Consider the following 18,352-nt stretch of genomic DNA (forward strand, 5'->3'; position numbering starts at 1 on the left):
TGCATGAGCCACAACCCAAAGGTCTTAATGTGCACAGAGCTTTGTCTGCTACTGGATTTGGGCGATTATGTAGAAGTAAATTCCACTCAAATCAACTAACAGCAAAATAATGAGCACTGCAAAGCTGAGGGTGCCGATGAGCTTAAATCCAAATACGTTGTCTTAATGGGATTACGGATCGGGCTGTAAATCTGTCAACACTTCAGCGATAAACTGTTTCGAGTGAGTCACCGTCACAAATTAATGCGGGCACCGGTGCCTTTTTCTGCTGATCCAATAATTGAGTGTTCACTTCATCAGCGTGATTTACATGTGGAGCTTCTCTCACGCATTGCAACTTAATACAAGAACATTTATTCAAAATTCATTGTTTAGGTTGGGGTTTTTTTTGTAAATTGCATTGCGCCAAAGGGAGGGGAGGACACCACATTCTGTAGCTTCTAAGTGCCCGTCTCTCAGATATAGTCAAGCTTAAACAGTGGGGAAAAAGCACTCTATTTTAGAAGATGAGTAGGTTTCCATACACTGCTTTTCTCTGCCTTAAAAGTCTCAGAGTGGCTTACAATTGCCTTCCCTTCTTCTCCTCACAAAAGACACCGTGGAAGGCTGAGAGAGTTCTGAGAGAACTGGAGCTGGCCCAAGGTCTCCAAGATGAGAATAACAACAGCAGCAAGAGTTGGTTTTCACACCCCACTTTCCTCTACCCTAAGGAATCTCAGAGGCTTACAATTGCCGTCCCTTCCCCTTCCCACAACAGACACCTCCGGTGATTACAGACCGGCACTTTGGGCCGACTCAGAGACGGCTCTGAAATCGACCCCAAAAATCCTTCCATACACAAACGTCTGCCGCCTATCCCCGTCCCGTACTCACCCCGTCCTCCATCCTGCGCAGGCCAGCTCGAAAAGCTAGTGCTTCAGAAGTGGTAGCAAATTTCTGAGCCGACAGCCAGTCAGCCAGTCAGCAGGGCGGATGCGAGGCGACTTGACTGTGTGAAAGTGCCAAGCTGCCCCAAGCCGCATCTGGCTTCCCCCCCCCCACCCCTTAAAAACTGTTGGGAGCATTCCAGCGCATGAGCGCTGGAGCATTTAACTTGTTGCAGAAAGAAAGAGCAGTCCGACTTCTTAGGTGTCTCCGCTTGGCAGATGGGATGGAGGCCACTACATATGACAGTTAAGGTGAGTTACATGCTCCCAAGGCTCATTTTGTAGCAGGAGCTCATTTGCATATTAGGCCACACGCCCCTGATGTAGCCAATCCTCCAGGAGCTTACAAGGCTCTTAGTACAGGGCCTACTGTAAGCTTCAGGAGGATTGGCTACATCAGGGGTGTGTGACCTAATATGCAAAGGAGTTCCTGCTACAAAATGAGCCCTGCATGCTCTAGACCAGGGGTATCAAACATGCAGTTCGGAGGCCGGATCAGGCCCCTGGAGGGCTTCCATCAGGCCCCCAAGCAACTGGCTGTCATCTGCTTCCTTCTCCCGATATCTTGCTTCCTTCTGCATAACAGCTTGCTTTGCAAGACTTGCTCAATGGCACAGGAACTACAGAGCAAAACCTCTATTTTCTCCTTTGGCTGAGGCTCCTCCCTTGGGAAGGAAGCTGGGGGAGGGAGCGCTTGCTTTGCCAGGCTCGCTCAATTGCACAGCAGAGCTACTGAGCCAAGCCTCTCTTCCTTCTACTGGCTGAGGCTCCTCCCCCTCCTTGAGAAGGAAGGAAAGAGCCAGAGCTTCCTTTGCCCAGTTCCCTGGATCCCATGGGAGAAATACAAAGAGCAATGAGTGCTAACGTTTTAAGCATGTTTTTTTTTTAAAAAAAAATAAAAATAAAAATATATTTGTGTTTGTCTGTGTTCTTTATAAAATTTATATCTCTGCTACCTAATCTTAAATAGGTACACACATGGCCTGGCCTGACATGGTCTGGCCCAGCAAGGTCCCAATTATGTCAGATCCGGCCCTCATGACAAATGAGTTTGACACCCCTGTTTCGGACATTCAGCCCTAAAGGCTTCAAGCATTTAAGAAGTCTTTTTCTTTTGTAGGCGCAGCGCACGTTGCCAGGCCCTGTGACAGAGCAGCTGTACAGCAGCAGAGACTTCTCTTTTAAGAACGTGTGCCATTACATATAGGCCAAATTAGGCTCTGTGGGAAAATTAATAGCATTCTGAATTAATTATAGCTGAAAAGAGCAAGAATAACTCTCTGGTAAGCAAACAGATGAACTGAGGGAGGGCCTCATTAGAAGCACTTTGCCGCTCATAGGGAGAAATAAATTCCAGAACCTCAGCCCACTGGCTTACACTCATGCCATCTATTATTCATCTCCCAGCAGCTTGCAGGAATAGAAAACGGGCTGGTGGTTCTTGAGCAGAACCAGCAAATAAAAACCAGGCCCGTGGAAGGCCACCAGAGAGGGAAGGGCAACTAGAATGATTCAAGGGTAACTAGAATGATTCAAGGGCAACTAGAATGATTCAAGGGCAACTAGAATGATTCAAGGGCAACTAGAATGATTCAAGGGCTGGAACACTTTCCCTAGGAAGAAAGATAAAAGAGCTGAGGGGATGACATGATAGATTATGCATGGGATAGAGAAGGTAGAGAAAAAAGTCCTTGGTTGCAGTCACACTCACCATTAAATCCATCTGCAATGCTCCGCTATTATACTCCGCACAATGAATTTCTGATCAGACATACCGCCAGTCTTCCGTTCTACCCCGTGTGGGTCCCATTGTTTGTTGATCAGAGCTCTCAACCAGACCTTGTTTCATGAGAGGGCAATCCGCATTAGCGCAGGTTCAGTAACGCCTGCCATCGTTCTTCGCTTATTTTTAAAGACTTTTTTAGCATTTCAGCGCGTTTGCACTGGCGCGTCCAATGTACATTTCAAATTTACTTGATCGCTCCGCGATTCTAAGATTGAGCCATTGATCCATCCCTTTCTTGCTGTTTCTTAACAATGGATTTCGAAATGGATGCTGATCTCCTTGCCACATTAGCGGGCTCAATAACAGATTTCTCACGATATGAGAACTCGTGGGCACTCCATGAAATTGCTGAGCAGTCGGTTTAGAACGGATAAAAGGAAGTCCTTCTTCACCCAAAGGGTGATTAACATGTGGAATTCACTGCCTCAGGAAGAGGAGGCGACTACAAGCATAGACGGCTTCAAGAAGGGACTGGATAAACCTATGGAGCAGAGGTCCCTCAGTGGCTTTTAGCCACAGCATATTAATGGAACTCTTTGTCTGAGGCAGTGATGCTCTGTATTGTTGGTGCTTGGAAGGCCACAGTGGGAGGGCTTCTAGTGTCCTGGCCCCATTGATGGACCTCCTGATGGCACCTTGGTTTTTTTGGCCACTGTGTGACCCAGAGTGTTGATCCAACATAGCTTTTCTTATGTTCTTATGCTCGCCTCCTGAAATTCCAGCTCATCTCCAGACTACAGAGATCAGTTCCCCTGGAGAAAAGGGATATTTTGGAGGGTGGAATCCATGGCAGTGTACCCCGCTGAGGTCCGTGTCCTCCCTAGGCTCTGCTGAATCTCCAGCAGTTTCCCATCTTGGATCTGGCAACCCTACCCTCCCACCACTTCCAACGGGCAGCCTGGCAACCCTACCACCAGGTGGCGGTGGTGTGGCCAGTTCTGGCTCCCATCCACACCATCAAGATGCAGCCAGCACCCTTTAATTTTCTACATGGTCCTTGCCAACCTACATGATTAATTATTCAACTGAAAGGCAGAAAAGAGAGAAACAAGGAGGAAATCGAGTGTGTGGTCAGTCGACAACCACCCAGACATCCCCTATCCACTTCCAGATAAACAGGAGAATTTAGGAGACATTTCTGTGGTTTTTCTGTCTAGTCACACCGCTCCATTAGCTTAACAGTTATTAGTCTGGCTAGAAACACGACATTTGCTTCCTCACTTAAAGTGGAGCCTGATTACCATTCCCCAGTGCCTCAGTCCAAAAATAGCTTTGGGGATGCTGGCTAGTGCCATGAAAAAAAAACAACTGCCAAAGCCCCACTTGCCAAGGGAAGGAGGGGTAGCTGTAGTTGGGGGATTGGGGCAGAGAAACAAGAGAGCCAGTTTGGTGTAGTGATGAAGTATGCGGACCCTTATCTGGGAGAACTGGGTTTGATTTCCCCCACTCCGTCCTCTTGCACCTGCTGGGATGGCCTTGGGTCAGTCAATAGCTCTGGCAGAGGTTGTCCTTGAAAGGGCAGCTGCTGTGAGAGCCCTCTCCAGCCCCACCCACCTCACAGGGTGTCTGTTGTGGGAGAGGAAGATAACGAGAGATTGTGAACCACTCAGAGATTCAGAGTTGAGGATGGGATATAAATCCAATTTCTTATTCTTCAAGGAGGAGGAGGATTTATACCCCACCCTTCACTCAGAGTCTCAGCAGTTTACAATCTCTTTCCCTCCCTCTCTCCACAACAGACACTCTGTGAGGTAGGTGGGGCTGAGGAGAGCTCTGAGAAAATTGCTCTTGAGAGAACAGATCTGAGAGAACCATGACCCGCCCAAGGTCACACCAGCAGCTACATGTGGAGAGTGGGGAATCAAACCCAGTCCTCCCAGATTACAGTTGGTCGCTCTTAACCACTATACAAATTGGCTCTCTGTGGAAGTCCCGTTGCTGCTGTCCTATATCCGCAGCTCCACCAGCAATGGGAAAACTGCACAAGCCTCTCCCTGTGCGGAAATCACCACTGAGCGCAGAGTTGTCAACTCTTGGTTGGGAAATTCCTGGATATTTGAGGGTGGAACCAGGGGGATGGTGGGGGCTTGCAAGAGGGGAGGGATCTCATCAGGGAACAATGACACAGAGTCCATCCTCTGAAGCAGCCATTTTCTCCAGGGGAAACTGATTTCAGTTATCTGGAGACTGGTTGTAATGCTGAGAGACCTCCAGATCCCATCTGGAGCATGGCAACCCTACCTGAATGGCTCATCATAATTATATATCTATTATATCCGTAATTATATCCGTTATATCTCCATGAGGTAAAATGGACAACCTTCACCAAAATTACTAGGAATGCACAGTACTAGGAATCAATACTCCCTCTAAACCATGGAGTCTTGTGAGCAAAAATTCTACTTTTGTGAGCTACTGGCATTAAAGTTGTGAGCTCCTGCATAAATGAGTTTGCTCTGGGGCCATTTTTCCCTGAGCTAAGACAAAAATATGTGAGCTGAAGGCTGAGAAAATGTGAGCTAGCTCACGCCAACTCAGCTTAGACAGAACACTGCTAGGAATGCAAACCAGGGAATCTGAGTCCGGTAGCCCCCTTGAAACAAACAAACTTTCCAAGGAATAAGTTTTCAAGAGTCAAAGCCCCCTTCGCCCAGTGTGTATAGATAAGTTTTTAAAAAGAAGAATAGGGTACATTCACACAACACTGACTATGTAAGAATAGCAAAAATCTGGATGTAAATCGCATTAGTCAGTGCTCACGATCTGAGTTTGATCCCGGCGGATGCTGGTTTCAGGTAGCCAGCTTAGGTTGACTCAGCCTTCCATCCTTCCGAGGTCAGTAAAATGAGTCCCCAGCTTGCTGGGGAGAAAGTGTAGATGACTGGGGGAGGCAATGACAAACCACCCCATAAAAAGTCTGTCATGAAAACGTTGCTTCAGCGTCACCTCAGAGTCGAAAATGACTGGTGCTTGCCCAGGGGACTACCTTTACCTTTTTTAACTGAAATAATCTCATCCATCCTTTTTTTTTTTTTTGGGGGGGGGGGGGCAGAGGAATTTGTTTCTGTTCTGAAATGATATTAGATATTTGATACATTACTGTCATTTGATGTTGGGTTCAACACTTGTTTTTTGACACTTTGGGACTGGAAAGGAAGATGTCGCTGCAAGTGAAATGCTTATTAGTAAGTGATGCCAGTGCCCATCTGTTAGAATGGAATCATGCTTATCCGTGTTTTCCTACGGCTGTTTTCGTACTGCACAGATGCCTTTATTCAGTGAGCTGGTATGGAGCTGGAAAGCCTGTGAATTTTTTCCCATGCCAACGTGAAAACTGTTCTCACCTCTTCTGACCCTGAAACGCAGCCGCATGAAGGCCTTGATCCTGCTTCCATTGAAGGTGGACAGTAGACCTACGTACAGAGCTAGGGTGCCAGATTGTACTGAGACGAAAGGTCATAGGGTTTTTTTTTTTTGTAGCAGGAACTCCTTTGCATATTAGGCCACACATCTCTGATGTAGCCAGTCCTCCAAGAGAGATGATTCTGGATTGTTTAGGAAGTGGACTGAGCTAATTAGAGTTGCCGATCCCCACTTGTGAAGTCACCTATGACTGAAAAAATATACATAACCCAAAGGTCAATATAAATTGACCAAAATTACTAAATTCTAATATGCACAACCATATATAGACATGTGAGGAAATCAAATTACAAACAACAATAAATACACAAGTCCGTTTCAATGAAAGTCCCAACAGAACTCTCAAAGGAATATGACGAAGAGAAGCACAGAGCACCAAAATGTAACTCCTGGTTTGACGAGTCTTCAAGCAATGGTATGCTCCATTTATCCAGCTAGCAAATGTTCCTGAGTGTGTTCGAAATACAGCTGTTCCATAATAAGTACGGCCGTGTCTATTATGAGATTAAACATTCTATCAAGGCTTCCCATGTTTCTTTAAAAGGAACTCTATTGGCCAACTAAAACGCTATTCTTTGTAGGCAAATGCAAGACTGGCTGATACCACACAGCACAAGTGGGGGGGGGGGGAAGCTTTCAAAAATGTGCAATTGAGATGAGGGGTCAGGACACTCGCCTCGCCTCCATTACACTTTACTAAAAGCTGTTTGAAGGGACAATTATTGTTATGAAAAGAGAGGGAAGTTTTTATCTGTGAAATGCTGGAGGATAGGAGTTCATGCAACTGTTGTTTGCAGATCAAGAGGTAGCTGTAAAGAAGACAGGAGTGGTCACGGCTGGGTTGTATGTGATGGATACACTCTGTCCAGTGACCTTTGATTGTGACTTTTGGCTTTGACAGTCCTCACTCAGTGATGAACACCTTAACTTGTGAGTTATTTTTATTTTCATTCCTGAATGACCATCAAATAACCTTGTTTGTAGGGGTGGAATTCTAGCAGGAGCTCCTTTGCATATTAGGCCACACATCCCTGATGTAGCCAATCCTCCAAGAGCTTACAGAAAAGAGCCTTGTAAGCAATTGGAGGATTGGCTACATCAGGGGTGTGTGGCCTAATATGCAAAGGAGGTCCTGCTAGAATTCCACCCCTGTTTGTTTGTTTTGACTATGAATTCTCTGTGGAGAGCCAAGGCTAGAAGGGGCTGATGGGAATGGAATGCCAGTGGGAAATGGAAGACTGAGCCCGACCTAACATGGTTTGTTTCCCTTAAATCGCAGCCACGCCATAAGTAAGAACTGTGCTGGGAGCACTTGGCTGCCTTCCCTCAGCTGGAGACCATTTTTTGAGCCAAACCAGCCAGACTGGCACTCCGGTGCACTCCGGCTCAAAAAAAAAAAAAAAAAAAAGCTCTGGGTTTGGTTAAGACAGGGGTAGGGAGCCTTTTTTTTTTTTTTAACCAAGGCTCATTTGGATATTTATAACATCACTCACGGCCCATACAAAATTATCAACTTAAAAAACAGTGCTCTGCTGAGGGAGAACGATTCAGGCCGGCAAAATTAATGCAAATAATTGTTTTTTTTTTATTTGAAGTCATGTGGGGAGAGCCTAATTTGGCACACACACACACTCCTGCAAATGCCTAGGTCCAGGGCCTTTTTTTGTAGAAAAAGCCCAGCAGGAACTTATTAGCATGTTAGACCAGACAAAATATTAGCATATTAGGTCACACACACATTAGCACATTAGGTCATGCCATCTGGGATAATCAAGTGCAAACTGAACTGGTGGAAGCTGGCTCCCACCCCTGCCACCCCTCCCTCCCTCCCTTCATGCAGAAACTGCAGCTGCTCCCAGCAGACCTTTAAAGGCACCCACATACCCTAGCACAATGCCCACTACTCAGACTCCACAGAGAGCCTGATTCAGGCTGGCTGAGCCTCACGATCTCCCCCCGCCAGCCAGGCCCCAGGGAGGTTGCCACGTGGCTTGGCTCAACCCAGGAATCCCCGAGGGCCAGACCAAGTGATCTCGAGGGCCATAAATGGCCCTTGGGACAGACGTTCCCCACCCCTGGTTTAAGAAATGCTACCTAAAGACTGTAGATGGTATACAGGGCCATATGGAAGGAGACAGTCCTTCAGATAAGGGAGTCCCAGGTCTTGAAGGGCCTGAAACAGCAGCAAACCCCTTGCAAATTCTCACTAATCATTTTAGTGATGAGTCTGACAATTATAATTAAAACCAAGCCACTTTTGGATTTTTTAGAACCTTATATTATACTTAGGGTAATTTAGTAAATTATGCCAACATAGAGATAATGGGATAACAGGATACATTTGTACAGTAATGAAACGAGTGGCAAGGCCCCCGATGTCCCCGTGGTGATTACGTTAATGAAACGAAACAGTCTTTGAGACTCTCAAATTAACTTTCATAAGAAAATCGTTATGAATGAAAACAGCTTGGGAGAAACACTTGGCCTAGTTGTGGCCATTCCACATGGATCCTCTCCTAAAAATACAGCTTATGTAGCGCTATTAAACCAAGGCGAATTCAATTTCACAACCAGGGCTTGGAAACAGCAGGCTCCACAGAGGTGGATGTTAGTTTAGCTTTCCATTTTCATTTTGCACATGGCAGGCCTCTGCTGCGATTGTGAAAAAAACATCATAAGCATAGCGAGCTGTAGATGAGACCATATTCCCATAACCGAGCTTCACAATCAAGCTGTCCTCTGTCAAAGCTAATGATGATTTTGTAAAGACTTTTAGCGTACAAGGTGCTTTTCAGTGGTAAATAAAGATGCCAGCCTCCAGGTGGGACCTGGGGATCCCTCGGAATCCCAGCTTATTTTATGAACATATGAACATAGGAAGCTGCCTTATTCTGAATCAAACCCTGGGTCTATCAAAGTCAGTCTTGTCTACTCAGACTGGCAGCATCTCTCCAAAGTCTCAAACTGAGGTTTTTCACGCCTATTTGCCTGGACCCTTTTTTAGTTGGAGATGCCGGGAATTGAACCTGGGACCTTCTGCTTACTAAGCAGATGCTCTACCACTCAGCCACTGTCCCTCCCCTAAAGCTACATACATCTTCAGCTACATAAATCAGTTCGCCTGGAGAAAATGGATGCTTTGGAAGGACTCGATGACACTGTAACCTGCTGATGTCCCTGTCCTTCCCAGGTTCCATCCCCAAACCTCCGGGAATTTCCCAACCTGGATCTGACAACCCTATCCCCATTTCCCACTGGCGACCATGGGGGACCTGGCTACCGTAATACTGGAAGATATTGGCCCTGAACTATTAGTGCTCTGGTTCAGTATCAAGCCGCTTCGTGTGTTCATAGGCAAGCTCTGTTTTTGCTGTTAGGTCTGTATTAGCTCCTTTGCAGATGCCACCCTTCTCTTGAATTTATTATCTGTCGAGTAACAAACACGCACTGTGCAGTTCAGCCCCGAAATCTCATGTCTTGGGCAGCCCTTGGATTTCATGTCTTGCCAACCCTTAAAATTTTATGTTCAGCTTTCAGATTTCATGTCTTGAGCCTATGGCTGATGTGTCCTTCACGTAGGATGGAGAGACTTCAGCATTTTCCAGACTGCAGTTTCCTTTGGAGTTTTTCAGTGTTGCATTGGTTTAACAACCGCATTCTCAGTGCAATCAGTTCACACTGACATGTTTGCTTTGATCTTTCCCCATCAATCTTCTGTTTGTTCAGATTCACGTTTGAGGATTGTTCTTCTTTTGTTTGAGGGTTTGATGGGGGGGGGGGGAGAGTTTGCACACATGCTGAAGCATTGCAGCAATTCAGCAGCCTCAAGGAGATCCCATTGATTCTTTCGATTGCCCTTCAAGAAGCTCTGGATTCTCCCTTCTCCCTTCCCCTCAGAGCCGGTTCCTTTTCTCCCTGCTCATCCAAAGGTATTCCACCACCACCACCCCCTTCCCTGAACTGTTGGTATTTATAAGAACGAGCTGCAGGGGTGGAATTCTAGCAGGAGCTCCTTTGCATATTAGGCCACACCCCTGATGTAGCCAATCCTCCAAAAGCTTACAAGGCTCTTTTTTGTAAGCTCTTGGAGGATTGGCTACATCGGAGGTGTGTGGCCTAATATGCAAAGGAGCTCCTGCTAGAATTCCAGCCCCGCTCCTAACTGTCTCTTTTTGGCTATTCAGCACCTAGAGAGGTATAAATTCTGGAAGATTTGAAGCCGTGGCTGGGGGAGGGCAGAATTTTTTGTGGGAATTTTCTAACAACATAAAGCACTTAAAAAAAAAAAGTCAGTTGACATATACAATTGCACTTTGGCATTTTCATGAAATTTAAATGTATAAATGTTTTTTTTTTCTTTTCTACAAGCAAAATTGCAATGCACCCAAAAGAAAGGAAAGAGAATGCTGAAAATGGCTGCACTTTATGCTGCCTTAGCATACATATCTTGGGTTTGCCGTCTGGGAGGCAGGGGAGAACAACAGTTAAAAAAAAAACACTCAGATTTTGTAGCAAACCAAAGAAAATGTGCTATCTGCACAGAAATATGTCGTCATAGTACAGCTAGCATTGAACTTGAATATCATTTTAACAACATTGTAAACGCTGAACTTTTTTAGTAATGCATTTTTTTAGTAATGCATTATCATCATGCAAATTATAGCATATTGACTGTGGGAAAGCCTAGTTAATTTGAACTGCAAACGTTTCCACTAAAATATGGGCAAGTATCCAACCATCTGCGGACTTTGTAAAGCAGGATGACTTCGCTGGCGGTGTTTGGGAGGCTGGTGTGGGGAAAATTATTGTCAGGACAGGACTAGGGGTGAACTGGCAACCCTAGTTCAGGTTTCAGTAGAGGGGGCATTCCCTCCCCCTCAGTAGATTCAAATCCCTACGGCTAGATATTTGCAAGAGTAGATTACAAAAATCTGTTGTGATTATTGATTTTTTTTCAAAAGATCTCAAAATAATTAGCACAGCTATTAATACCAGACAAACGGACTGTTTTTGGAGTGATCTTTTAGCACAAGGATGTCGAATTCATTTGTTATGAGGCCCGGATCCGACATAAATGAGACCTTATTGGGCCAGGCCATGTTGGGTTGGGCCGGACCATGTGTGGCCAGGCCATATGTGTACCTTGTTTAAGATTAGGTAGCAGAGATATAAACTTTATAAAGAACACAAACACAATCTGACAGCAATGAGGATCCTGTGAATTTAAAAAGGTAAAGGCGGCGCAGCGGGTAAAGAGCTTGGGTGTTTTACTGGAGCCTTCACTATCAATGGAGGCCCAGATAACAGCCACTGCCAAGTCAGCATTTTTTCATCTGAAGCGGGGTGAGGCAGTTGGCCCCTTTCCTAGAGCGCCGGGACCTAGCAACGGTGATCCATGCGACGGTCACCTCAAGATTGGACTACTGTAACGCCCTCTACATGGGGCACTGAGGTCAGTAGGTAAAAACAGATTGACCACCCCTGGGCCAAAAGAAGTTAAACTTTGGACTACCTATACACGGGCCTTCTCTACCGCGGCCCCATGTTTGTGGAATCAACTCCCAGAGGAGGTGCGGGCCCTGCGGAACCTTGATCAGTTCCGCAGGGCCTGCAAGACCACCCTTTTCAAACAGGCATTCATGAACGGCTGACCAAGTCCACGAAGAAACATCAAAATGGTCCAGTCTGAAGATCCGCCATCATTACACAAATTGGCAGGCATAGCGTCGATTAATAATGGTACTGTCAGATTTAACTTAATGTTTTTAGACTTAGTAACTGTTTTAACTAATGTATTAATTGGTTTGGGGTTAATTTAATGTTCTGTTAAATGTATTATTATTTTGCAGTTGTTAGCCGCCCTGAGCCTGCTTGGCGGGGGAGGGCGGGATATAAATAAAATTTTACTTACTTACTTACTTACTAAAGGTAGTCAGTCCCCTGTGCAAGCACCAGTCATTTTCGACTCTGGGGTGACGTTGCTTTCACAATGTTTTCACAGCAGACTTTTTATGGGGTGGTTTGCCATTGCCTTCCCCAGTCATCTACACTTTCCTCCCAGCAAGCTGGGGACTCATTTTACCAACCTCAGAAGGATGGAAGGCTGAGTCAACCTGGAACCAGCTACCTGAACCGGCGTCCGCTGGGATCAAATTCAGATTGTGAGCAGAGGGCTCCGACTGCAGCACTGCAGCTTTACCACTCTGCGCCATGGGGCTCTTCACCATGTGAATTTAGGGGGAGGTATTTGTGAGTTTCCTGCATTGTGCTGGGGGTTGGACTAGATGACCCTGGAGGTCCCTTCCAACTCTATGATTCTATGATTCCATGAAATGTTTTTTTTTTTTAAACCCTTAAAACATGCTTAAAATGTTATCACTTATCGATCTTAAAGGTGCTTTCTTTGTATTTTCCCCATGGGATTCAAGGAACTGCGCAAAGAAAGCTGTAGCTCTTTCCTTCCTTCCCCAGGGGACTGGTGAGGGAGGAGCCTCAGCCAATAGAAGGGAGAGAGGCTTGGCTCAGTAGCTCTGCTGTGCAATTGAGAGAGGCTGGAAAAACAAACTCTGCCTTCCCCCCCTTCCTCCCCACGGGAGGAACCTCAGCCAATAGAGAAAATAGAGATTTTGCTCTGAGGCTCCTGTGCTATTGAGCAAGACTTGCAAAGCAAGCTGTTATGCAGAAGGAAGCAAGAGAGAGGGAGAACGAAGCAGATGACAGCCAGTTGCTTGGGGGCCTGATAGGAGCCCTCTGGGGGCCTGATTCAGCCTCCAGCCTGCATGTTTGACACCACGGTTTTAGCATATACAAGTAGGCCCAGTACAATGGTAGGTGGGTAGAACTATTAACGTGGCCAGTAGGCTTGCCAATCCCAGGTCCCAGCGGGGGTTCTTTCACTTTCCCAGGCTCTTTCCAATTCTATGAGCCCCAAAAGAAGGTGCCCCTATCCTTCATTATTTCCTATGGAAGGAAGACATTTAAAAAGGTGTGCTGTCCCTTTAAATGTGATGGCCAGAACTCCCTTGGAGTTCAATTATGCTTGTCACACCCTTGCTCCTGGCTCCCCCCCCCAATGTCTCCTGGCCCCACCCCCAAAGTCCCCAGATATTTCTTGAATTGGACTTGGCAACCCTAGTGGCCAGACATACAAGAATAATGAAGTTAGCACCAAAGACACAGGGCCAGGGGCTCTGCTTAATTTTGGTCAAGAAAGCTGGTGGGGTTGAGAGAATATTATGAACATTATATAGCATATTCAGCCCTTGTTAATATAAATAATTTCTGAAGTTTGTTTCCTTCCTCTCCCTGGTGAAATCATTTGGGCTGTGGCAGTTAAACTTCAAATAAAATTTCCATGAGGCGGTGTAAGGGGTTTTTTTTTTCCTGTCTGTTCCCCCCTTCCCAACAGAGGCCTTTCATATATTTTTTACCTCAAGGATGTAGCATGGTCATAAATCTTCAATCACCCTTGAAAGCTCACTGACAGAGTTCCCATTAAATAATTTCTTTGGGAGTATCTTATAAAGGATTATTCTTCGTCAAAACAGAGAAAGGGAAGGGAACTATAAGCCTTTTTAAAAAAAAAAAAGAAAAGAAAAGAAAGCCATCTTGCTGGGGGGCGAAGCCATTTGGCTTCTATTACAAGTTTTGTTGAAGCAGTCGGAAATATTTGAGCCGTCAACCACCTGCGGCTTTCTGAATGCGTCCAGATGTTCCCAAAAGGCACATTTGCTCCTTTTGTAGCATCCTCTCCAACGTCTCTCCCACTGAAATGGCTCCAGGCCAGACCCAACAGTGATGAGAGCCGTTTCAGAGAGGCAATGGGGAGTGGACGTGTTGTGATATATTCCCCACCCCGCACGCCCTACATACATACTTTTACCCAGGGGTGGAATTCGAGCAAGAACTCCTTTGCATTTTAAGCCACGCACCCCTGATGTAGCCAATCCTCCAAGAGCTTACAAAAAAGACCCTTGTGAGCCAATCTTGGGAGGATTGGCTATATCAGGGGTGTGTGGCCTAATATGCAAAAGGAGCTCCTGCTAGAATTCCACCCCTGCGTTTATCTCACCTTCACTTCACTTGGATTTCCCCTCCCCTAATACAGGGTTTTCTTCCCTGTGGAAAGAACAGTGCTAGGTAGTGCAGATTCAGGGCAACAGCACAGGAAATAGCACAAAGCTAGGTTGCCTCTTGGCCAATGGAAATTTTATCCCAACATCCACATGGTCAAAGATTCCAGTGGCAAAGATGCCCACTGAATTCATTGGCCCTGTGGTGACATATAAATAGGGTTGCCAATCCCCAGGTGGGGGCAGGGGATCCCCCGGTTTGGACCCTCCCCCAGCTTCAGGGTCATCAGAAAGTGGGGGGGAATGTCTGCTGGGCACTCCATTATTCCCTATGGAGGCCAATTTCCACAGGGTATAATGGAGAATTGACCCATGGGTATCTGGGGCTCTGGAGGGACTGTTTTTTGAGGTAGAGGCACCACATTTTATGCACAGCATCTGGTAACTCTCCTCAAATCACCCTATAGGTTTCAAAAAGACTGGAACAGGGCATCCAAGTCTATGAGCCCCCCCACCCAAAAAAAAAGGTGACCCTATCTTTCATTATTTCCAATAAAGGGAAGGCATGTGGTCCCTTTAAACGTGATGGCCAGAACTCCCATTGGAGTTCAGTTATGCTCATCACAACCTCGTTCCTGGCTCTGCCCCCAGTCTCCTGACTCCACCCCCAAAGTCCCCAGATATTTCCTCAATTGGACCTGGCAACCCTACAAATGACTGAGAGTGTAAGCTTCAGCAAAATTTAGGCCGAAAATCTGTTGTCAGAGTCAGACAGAAGCTTCAATTATTTGGGATTCGATATAGCAGGGTCTAGACCAGTATCTCCTATACATACATGCATATGCATACATAACCATCTGCTGTTGGAAGCTCTTTTTCCAGACAACAATACACTCATTCTTCAGACATACATATAAGAATTTGTTACAGAATCTACCCTTGGAGGAATGTCGACTGAGGGGTGACATGATAGGCTTACATGGGATAGAGAAAGATCCAAGTAGTCAGCCATGTCGGTCTGAAGTAGTAGAACAAAATAGGAGTCAAGGTGCACCTTTAAGACCAAGTTAGTTTTATTCAGAACGTAAGCTTTCGTGTGTTCTCTAAGCACACTTCATCAGACGAGGAATCCGGTACAGTGAGCAAAGCCACATGCAGCTAGTAGTCAGTGGCTCAGAATGCAAACTGGTACAAATTTAAGAACCAATGACAGTATAGTAAAATTATCTGGTAGAGAGTGGTTTAGAATGCAAAATGGTAAAAAAAAATTAAGATTCAATGACAGAATAGTAAAATTAACAAATTGAGCAAAAAATTTTATCTGAGTAGCATGAGCATGCAAAAGCTATAAAACAGTAATATGTCAAAATGTGAGAGTGTCTGTTAATGACTATATTGTATTAAGCCTGGGTCAAAAGGAAGGTGTTTATATCTCAGAAGATTTCCCACCCAACTAATTTACCTTTTAACATGTAACATACATATAGTTTGCCATAGGAGAAAAATACATTAAAATTAGTGGGAGATGGGCTCTGTATATGAAATGGCTGCTTTGGAAGGTGGACTCTGTGGCGTTGCACCCCATGGAGGTCCCTCCCCTCCCCATACCTCGCCCTCCTCACACTCTGCCCCCCAAATATCCAGGTATTTCATAATCCAGAGCTAGCAACCCTAAGTCTAAGAGAAATGGAAGTCTCTCTGCAGGAACTGCTCCCGAATCTCCAGGAATTTCTTAGGCCATGGCTGGTAATCATGCCTGCTGTGTGGGAGGAGGCCATGTAGGCAACTGCCTAGGGCGCCACATGGCCTATGGGACGCCTCTAAGCGCCACCTCTTTTGCCTGCCCGAGACTTTCTCGTGCCACAGGAAAGTCGAGTGGGGGCGGCGGCAGACTCCTCAAGAGGAGTCCATTGTGCATACGGGGCCATTCGGATACTTGCTAAGCACCAGCAGACCATCAAAGTTTGATGAACTACAGTTAAGAATCACAAGATGAGCCAGTGTGCCTTGTGGTCATATGTTGCAAGAACAGCACAAAGACATTTGTCTGCATAGCTAGAATTCTTCTCTTATCTCTCTCTTTTTTTAAAAGATCCAAGCAAAACTTGGAAGGTGCAAAAAAAAATCTATTTTCAAACTTGTCTTTGGACCTAACTTTTTCCTGACTCCCTGAGATGAAACGGCAATTAATTTTGGCAGGGTCTCATACCTTTTTGATCCTATGGGCGCCTCTTATATTCTGCCACAGGGTGGTGGGTGCAATCACAAAATGGCCACCACAGGAAGTGGAATCTATCACAAAATGGCTGTCATAGAAGGCAGAAAGAGCCACAAAATGTCAGGGAGCAATGTGATCTCTAACTCTGATAGTACCTCTTTAACATTTCAGGCAAAAGCTGTTTAACAGGAGGCCTTTTACTCTGCACAGCCAATCAGAAGCCCTGCTGGGCAAAAGCCCTATCTAGCCCCACCCACTTTCTAAAGCACCAGGAAAGGTGTCCATGAACACCATGGCAGCCACAGGCGCCACGATGGGGACCCCGGGCTACAAAGTGAAAAGCAGCATAGTCTCTTGCTGAACCACAATGCTGTGGATTGTTGTAAATTTGCCAGAAAGCATACTGCTGGACAATATACTAAGACAGACAGACATCACCAGGGGTTTTTTTGAGCAGGAACACGGTTTCGGCTGGCTTGGCACCAGGGGGTATGGCCTAATAGGCAAATAAGTTCCTGCTGGGACATTTCTACATAAATCCCTGTGTAAAACAATGGTGAGGTCAGGGGTGTGGCCTAATATGCAAATGAGTTCCTGCTAGGATTTTTCTACCCCCCAAAAAAGCCCTGGACATCACCAAAAGTTTTAGAAGGACCTCTCCCCTTTCCTGCATACGCACTCCATTTGACTATTTTAAAAAAGCTCACCCTGACCTGAATAGCTCAGGCAAACCTGATCTCATCTGAGAAGCTAAGTTGGGCCAACCCTGGCAAGTACTTGGATGGGAGACCTCCTTGGAATACCAGGAGTGGGGGGCAGAGACAGGCTGTATCAAGGCCCTTGTCTCTGAACATCCTCCATGCTCCAGTAGGGATTGCCAGCAGTTGCCACAACTTCCAGGCATACACACACACACACACAAAACTTTTTAAAAACCCAACCTCAACAACATCCCGCTATTAATCATGGTTTTAGATTTCTCAACAACCCACTTCATTCCAGATGCCTCATCAAGCTTGCTGGTCATGAAATTATTTTCAGATTCCACATGCAATATACCCTACAATTATAAAAGCACTATAATCATTCATTTGGAAAGACAAAGTTAAATTAATAAAATCTATTTTAGTCTTAAGCAAAAATAATAATAATAATAAAAAGCCAGAGAAATTGCAGAGCTTGAAATAGACCAAGTAATAGGTTTTTGTTTGTCAGGGAGTCGGGAGAGTTTTCAATAACAGTGACACAATGAAAACTTATACAAAACGAAAGAAAACTGTTCAAAACACAACTTTTGTTTGCTGCCTGGAGAAGACTGCACAAGCCTAGATCAAGCCCCAACAAGCAAGAAAATCACTTCTCAGAGTGTTCTCTGGCTGTACTGGCTTGTTCTATGCTACCCTGCTTGCGGGCATGGTAATCTATAGGCATAAAACCAATTTCATGTTGGCAAATCCCAGCTCTCTCATTGGGTGGGACTGCATTTCATCAACCTTTGGCTCATCAAACTATCAATCAAGAGTACTTGTGTGCCATTGGTTGAGTCCATTCCTCTCTCCCACCCGAGTGGCTGTTGCTACCCTGCAAAGCTGATTCTGTCAGTAAAATGCAACCATACCTAATGCATGGAAGTAGGTGAGCTAGGCAGCTGCCTAGGGTGCCACCTTGCCTATGGGTGCCGCTGGGTGCCCCTTCCCCCAGCCCCACTGCTCTCTGGCTTCCCAGGATAAATGCTGATTAAAGAACATCTAAGGTGAGCTAAAAATGCAGGTCACACCTACTGGTACATGCATGTCACTGGAATACAGGTAGCTGGTTAGGGTACAGATTCAATGTAGGCAGGTGCAAGATGATGCACATTTGAGCAAAATATCCTAATCATAAATATGTGTCAATGGGGTGTCAGCTGGCAGTAACTGAGAGGAGA

This window comes from Heteronotia binoei, chromosome 3 (assembly GCF_032191835.1).
Source record: "Heteronotia binoei isolate CCM8104 ecotype False Entrance Well chromosome 3, APGP_CSIRO_Hbin_v1, whole genome shotgun sequence".
Lineage (NCBI taxonomy): Eukaryota > Metazoa > Chordata > Lepidosauria > Squamata > Gekkonidae > Heteronotia > Heteronotia binoei.